The 6,903-nt window shown below is 26.2% G+C and overlaps 1 protein-coding gene across 6 annotated transcripts in view; it reads left to right on the top strand.

The window, feature by feature from the left end:
* The window catches only part of LOC117182302 (voltage-dependent L-type calcium channel subunit beta-2), a 114,090-nt gene that overhangs the window by 16,189 nt on the left and 90,998 nt on the right, over positions 1-6,903 (top strand). For 4 of the 6 annotated variants that reach the window (XM_033375447.1, XM_033375469.1, XM_033375478.1 and 1 more), the window contains exon 1: positions 184-405. The exons of 1 other annotated variant lie outside the window; for it this stretch is intronic. The gene's annotated coding sequence lies outside the window, so the exon portion shown is untranslated. Of the gene's footprint in view, positions 1-183; positions 406-6,903 lie in introns of those variants that run through there. One more of the 6 variants, XM_033375454.1, reaches the window with a different exon arrangement.

Here is a 6,903-nt window from a genome sequence, read left to right on the forward strand (position 1 = left end):
TAGTTTGTGTGTGAGGGCGGCGGGGGGCTGCGGATCGATATAGTACGGGGGTGTCGTCCGCGCTGCGCGGATGCTGCCACCTTGCGGCCGAAACCCAAAGAGAAGCGACTCGTCAACCAAATACTCATACTACTCGTTCACAGAAAGCGATACGCCAGTTCGCGCAGCAACGCCGGCCTAATTCGCGGTCTTGTGTTGTGTCCGATATGTGCCTCCTTGGGCCGAAGCGCGTGCTGGCCCAGGCCAGAGCCTGGATAGGGACACGCGTGCCCGAATACAATTCCAAGTTAAATTTCTGGTGCTGATAATAAAAAAGAGGCTAATCGAGAAGTGCAGAGTTTGTTGAGGCTTCGAGAGCCAAGGGGGTGGCAACCCTTAAGAGGGGACTGCGGTCAACCTCTGTAGGTATGAGGACAGAGGCTGAACAATTTAAGGGGTGTTTTATTTTCAAGTGTCATTTCCTTCCTTGGTGCATTTTCTATTTTCGAAATAGGGGAATTTTTTTTTACGGTTTTAGAAGATGTGATGGATCATTAAGGGGGTGTTTTTTATTTGTGTTTTCGAGTGAAATTGGATATTGATCATAGATGGAAATACTTGTCTTCGGAAGTGTTTTTATACTCAGGAATGTACTCTTGATTAAATGAAATGCTCTTTGTTAATGAAAAATTAATTTTTCAGTGGTGTTATAATGGAAAAGTGATCAAAAATTATAAGAACTTTTTATGGTGACACAATTGTTAGCAGGGTAGGTTTTTTAAAGGACTGTTGGACTCAACCAAGTCTTAGTGAAATTAGCCAGGGACTAAAAGAATAGTTAGGTTTCTATAGATTAAAATTTGTCGGGGATTTCTTATTTTGTATATTTTTGTGTGTCAGTCTTGTCGAATTGTTGACCGAGTTACCTTACTGTCTGAGGGACATGGTCTGGTTGGCCTAGTAACGTGGATGAATGTTTCTTTGATGTTTCCCTCCACCTCTTCTGTCATCGATTTTGCCTTAAAGTGGAAATTTATTATTATTATTTAATAGTTTTGTTTTAAAGTTGATTCTGTTTCGTTAATAAATTTAGTAATTATATTTTTAGTTTATAATTAAACTTTTTTGACTAAAAATGCAACTGTTTGATTGAAAATTGATTTGTCAGATTTTAGAATTTAACTGTTTTTAATATAAAATTAAAATTTTTTATGTGAAGTATCTACTGATGTATTTTTTTGTTGAGAATTTATTTTTTCATGGGAAATAATACGTCTTAGTTGAAAAACCATCTTCTAAATAGAATACTGAATTATTCAAAAAAATTTATCTGCTTATTAAAAATCTAATGTTTAACACTAAAGGCACGATTAAAAATTAATCTTTTTGGTTCGAAATTCATCTTTTTTTATTGAAAAATCAACAGCTTAGTTGAAAAATGAACAACTTTATTAGAAAATTATTTTGTTGTTGAAAATTATGATATTCTTAAAAACTAGTTTTTTATTGTTGAAACTTAAACTATTTGCTTGAAAATTCATGTTTTGATTGAAAATTAAAATGCATTGTAGAAAATTCATTTTTTTGGCTAGGAAAATTCCATAATTTCGTGTTCGACTATTTTGTAAAACATTTACTTTTTAAATGAAAAATTATTGTTTTCAAATCAAAATTTAACTATTCCATTTTTGGTTACAAAGTGACATTTTTGTGGACTAGAAATTCAACTATTTCTTTAAAAATTGTCTTTTTTGTCAGAAAATCATTCTTCTTCGTTGGAAATTATTATTCTTAAATAGAAATTTACCTGTGTCAAACAAATTTGTTCTCTTTTTTAAATCAATTTAGCTTTTCTTAAATTAATTTTAAAAACATTTTTAAATTAAAATAACAACGGTTAAATTTTTTGTCGAAAATAGATTTTTTTTATTAAAAATTCAATAGCTTAGTTGAAAAATGAACAACTTTCTTTAAAAAAATTTTTGTTGTTTAAAATTAATTTCTTTTGTTGAAAAATTCTGAGATTCTGTGAAAATTAGTTGTTTTTTGGTTAAAACTTTAACTATTTGCTTAAAAATTCATATTTTCAAGTTAAAGATTAAAATAACATTTTAATTAAAATTAAAATTAATTAATTAAAATTAAAAAATTTTAAAATTGAAATTAAAATGAATAAATTAATTAAAATTCGGTGTAAAAAATTCATCTTTTTGGTTCGAAAATTCCACTATTTGTTTAAAAATTCGTTCTTTTCTCTTAGAAAATTAATCTTTCTCATTTAAAAATAATCTCCTGAAACATCAACTGTTAAATTTTTAGTAAAAAATGTGTCTTATTTGATTGAAAATTCAAATATTTGGTTAAAAAATGAACTGCTTCGTTAAAAATTCATTTTTTGTTTTTGAAAATTCAACAATTTTGTTATTTTCCAACAGCTTTAGAAAAAATTAATATTTTATTCTTTAAATTTTCGGGGGCTCAGTAGAAAATTATTATTCTTGATTCAAAATTCACCTCTTTGAATGAAAATTAATTTTTAGTCAAAAATTTTTTTTCAGTGAAAATGACACTATTTTTTTTTTTAATTAATTTATTTTGTTGAAAATTTGTATTTTTAGTAAGAAATTAATGTTTTAGAATGAAAATTCTGTTTCTTGAAAAAATATTAAACTATTTTGTTGAAAATTTTTATTTTTGGATGAACTTACTACTTGATTGAAAATGCGACTATGTTCTTAAAAATTCGAATTTTTTACGAATTCAACTCTTTGGTTTGAAAGTGAATTACGTACTTAACAATTTATTTTTCTGACTGAAGATTTATCTCTTTGGGCAAAAAATAGCATTTCTAAATCGTTTTAAATTTAATAGAATAAATTATCCAAATTGATTTTATTCGAGATAAATTATTTTCTTATTCGCATCCTATTTAAAATCTAATAATCAAATTATTGTATAAAATTTCTTAAAATAAAACCAACAATCCAACGACAAATTTAAACAACCAACAGAAAATGCTCTTATTATAATTAAAAAAGATCCTATTTTAAAAAAATCGTCGTTGGATTTTTTGTCTTATTTTCAGTAATTCTATACATTATTTTCTTATTATCGTGAAAATCTCATTAGTTTGACTGTTCTTAGAGCATTTGACTTCCTCTTGTAAGTCATTACAAAGTTTGATAATTTAGGGGATGTCCGTTATTTTGCCTTTTTCCAAAAGAAATTCGAAACTTGTGAGAATCTCGAGATTTCTGTGATTGATAAGTTGGGGGATATTTGTTATTTGTCTTTCCGACTGAAATTCAATATTGGTCAGATGTGGGAATACTTGTCTTCATTGAGGAAATGTTGCTCTACATAGAAATGTTTTTCTCTTTCCTAATACATTTTTTTAGTTGAAATAAAAAAAATGTGGATAAAAAATATGAAGAACCTTTTAAATTCGGTGACACAATTATTAAAAGGGAAGGTTACTTGAAACTAGACCGTTGGATCCACAAATGTCACCAAGGCTCTTTCCGCTTTTAATAAGACTTTTTACTGCAGCTAAGATACTTAACTAAAAATTTATTTGTTTTAAGCCAAAAGTTTGGGTTTCTCAAACAAAATTCGGGTAAAATTAGTCAGGGATATTAATTTTTATGGATTAAAATTAGTCAGGGATTTTAACTTTTTATTTATTAATTTGTTTTCTATTGTTTCTGTATGAGTCAGATGAATGTTCGCAAAATTCAAACTTAAAGAAGCTTCTATCAAGAATTGAATTTGTAAACCTAAAAATTGGATTGTTTATTTAACATTTTCCATTTTAGAAAGGGAAGGAAACTTTTTGGTTTTTGATGTTTATTCAAATAACTAACGGAGTTACCTTTCCGTTTGATGAACATGGTCTGAATGGCCTAGTAATGTGGATGAGTGTTTCTTTGATGTTTCCCTCCACCTCTGGTGTAATCGATTTTGCCTCTAATGCGAAATATTTACCAAAAACTTGTACTCGCTCAAGATGTATTTTCTGATTAATTAATTATTATCTAAAGAAGAAATTATTTGAGACGTATGTAGGTGGTTGATCAGTTATTACAACATTTTTGTAGCCATTATGATACTTAGCAGACTCAGTAAAATGTTTGTTTAAATCAATCAAATTCTTTCTTTGATGTAGGGTCAAAGAACCATTTTATTCAATTAAACAAATATTTGTTTTATTTAAATAAAATGTTTGTTTGATTCCAAAACACTATCACTTACAGAAATATCCTCATTCGTCAAAAGGATGTTTTTTCATGCAGACTTTCATTTGTCTCAAAGAGAATCTTTGTACAGCAAAAATTATCTATTTGCGACAAACTTTCACCAAATCTTGTAGTTAAACAATTTTGTTCACGTGAAAAAGATTTTTACATTTTTCAAAAAAAAAAAACAGAGAGGACCATGATTTTGTTTCCAGACAAATTTTTTTCTGAGTGATTGTTTAACTCAAACATTCGATGAGTATATTCAGTTAGGGAAAATAATGCTTGTCATGTTTGAAATTAATGGGTTTTCCCTGAGAAAAGAAATTGTATTCAGATAATGAAAAATTTTCTTTGATGTTGATGAAGATTGAATTTGGTTCAAAGTTGATTTTTTGTGGTTTAAAACTTTATTATTATATTTCAGATTGAGAATTCATCTTTTGTGGTTAAAAATTTTATGATTTGATTGAAAAGTAATTATTTTGTTAAATATTCAACAATATTGTTAAATATTCATCTTTTCTAATTGGAAATCAAGCTTCTTGTTAAAAATTAAAATTTTCTAATAAAATTCAACTGTTTTAGTAAAAATTCATAGTTTCAGCTTAGGGATTCAACAATCTGATTCAACTTTTTTTTCTTGTCTAAAAAATCTTTCATGGTGGAATCCTTTGTTGAAAATTAATTTGCTTTGTAGAAAATTCTTCTTTTCGGATAGAAAATTTAATTAAATGTGTTCTTTCTTGTCTGTAAAATTTGTCTGGGTGGAAACCTTACTTTTTTGTTGAAAATTCATATTTTTGTTTTAAATTTTTAACTGTTTTGCAGAAAATTTGCCTTTTTGACTTGAAATTTCAATAAAGAGAAAGACAGCTATTGGGTTGAAAATTCAATCATATAATTACATTTTTTTGTTAGAAAATTAATGTTTTTAATTAAAGTTTGAAACCCCTTTGTTATAAATTCATCTATTTGTCTTGAAAGTTAAACAATTTGGTTGAAATTTTTTTCGTGACTAAAAAAAAAACTTTCTTGCTTGGAGATGAACTTTTCTGTTGAAAATTCATATTTTTGGTTAAAAGTGCAACTGGTTGAATTAGAAATCATCTTTCTTTATCCAAGAAGTTTCTTTTTTGGTCGAATTCAACTGTATTTGCTTTAAAATTAAAATCTTTTTGTCAAAACATTTTTCACTAAAAATTCATATTTTTTTCTGTAAAAAATTCAGCTAATTGTTTATAAGCTGCACATATTTCCTTAAAATTCTAATTTTTTTAAAGTTTAGGATTTATCATTTCAATTGAATATTCATTTTTTTTAATTGGAAATTTAATTATTTTGTAGAAAATTAATACTTCCAAACTGGAAATTATACTGTTTTGTAAAAAAATCGTCTTTTTAGTTTGAAAATTTGACAATAATTGTCAAATTTTCAAACTAATTTGTTAGGAAACTTAATTATTGTTATTTCCTTGTTAAAAATTCATTTTTTAAGCGTTCATCTGTTTAACTGAAAATTCTAATATTTTTTTGAAGATTCATTTTGTTTTTGGTTGAAAATTAACTTTTTAAACTGAAAATGTAACTATTCCCTTTTTTGTTTAAAATTATCTCTTTCAATTGAAAACTTAAGTATTAAGTTGAAAATTCATGTATTTTGTTTGAAATTCGTCTTTTATACTAAATGAAATTAATGTTTTTGGTAAAAAAAAATCATCTTTTTGGTTTAAAATGAAACTATTTGCTTGAATGTGGATTTACTTTGTTTAAAATTCATTTGTTTAAACTGAAAATTATCATTTTTTGTGGAAATATTATCTATTTGGATGCAAATTTAACCATTTTTTTAATTCATTTAATTTTTTTTTTTCAAGATTAATTTTATACACTAAAATTTTAAGGATACCATTTTAGGAAACAAATTGATCTCTTTTAGTAGAAAAATCATCTTTTTGGATAAAAATTTAATTATTTTCTTTAAAACTCGCATTTGTTTGTTTTAGAATTATGTCTTAAACTGAAAAATTACTCATAACATTTTCAGTTGAAAATTTATTAGTTTTGTCTGAGGATTCAAAGATTTTTCTAAAAATTAATATTTTATTGTTCAATTCAACTGTATTTGATTTCAAATCAAAATTTTTATTAGCTAAGAATTCTTTTTTTTTTTTAGTTGAAAATTTGACTATTCAAGTGTAAGTCTTTGTACGCCTTTTCTGCTACAAAATTATTCTTTTTTCTGGAAAATTCATTTTTCTGGTAGGAAATTACTCTTCTCGGTTGAAAATTCATCTCTTTCGTTTGATAATTCAATAATTTGATTCAAATTTTTCTAACGTGCCTAAAAATCTTTTTTTTTTCTTCTTAAAAATTAACCTTTTTTTAAAAAAATGATATTTTCTGATTTAAATTTTAACCACTTGCTTGAAAGCTAAACTAAATTCCTGAAACTTTTTGTTTTGTTTAAAATTAATCATTTTATTTAAACAATTTATCATTTTATTTGAAAAATGTATGTCCTCGATTGAAAATTTTACTATTTTGTTGGACATTCTCCTTTTACGTAGGAAATTAATCTTCTCGACTGAAAATTCTACTCTTTTTGGGAAAAATAGTCTTTTTGGTTTGAAAATTTAAAACTTGTTGTCTTCTTCTTGTAAGTTTGTGAAAGGGGGGGGGGGGGGGG

This window comes from Belonocnema kinseyi, chromosome 2, assembly GCF_010883055.1.
Source record: "Belonocnema kinseyi isolate 2016_QV_RU_SX_M_011 chromosome 2, B_treatae_v1, whole genome shotgun sequence".
Lineage (NCBI taxonomy): Eukaryota > Metazoa > Arthropoda > Insecta > Hymenoptera > Cynipidae > Belonocnema > Belonocnema kinseyi.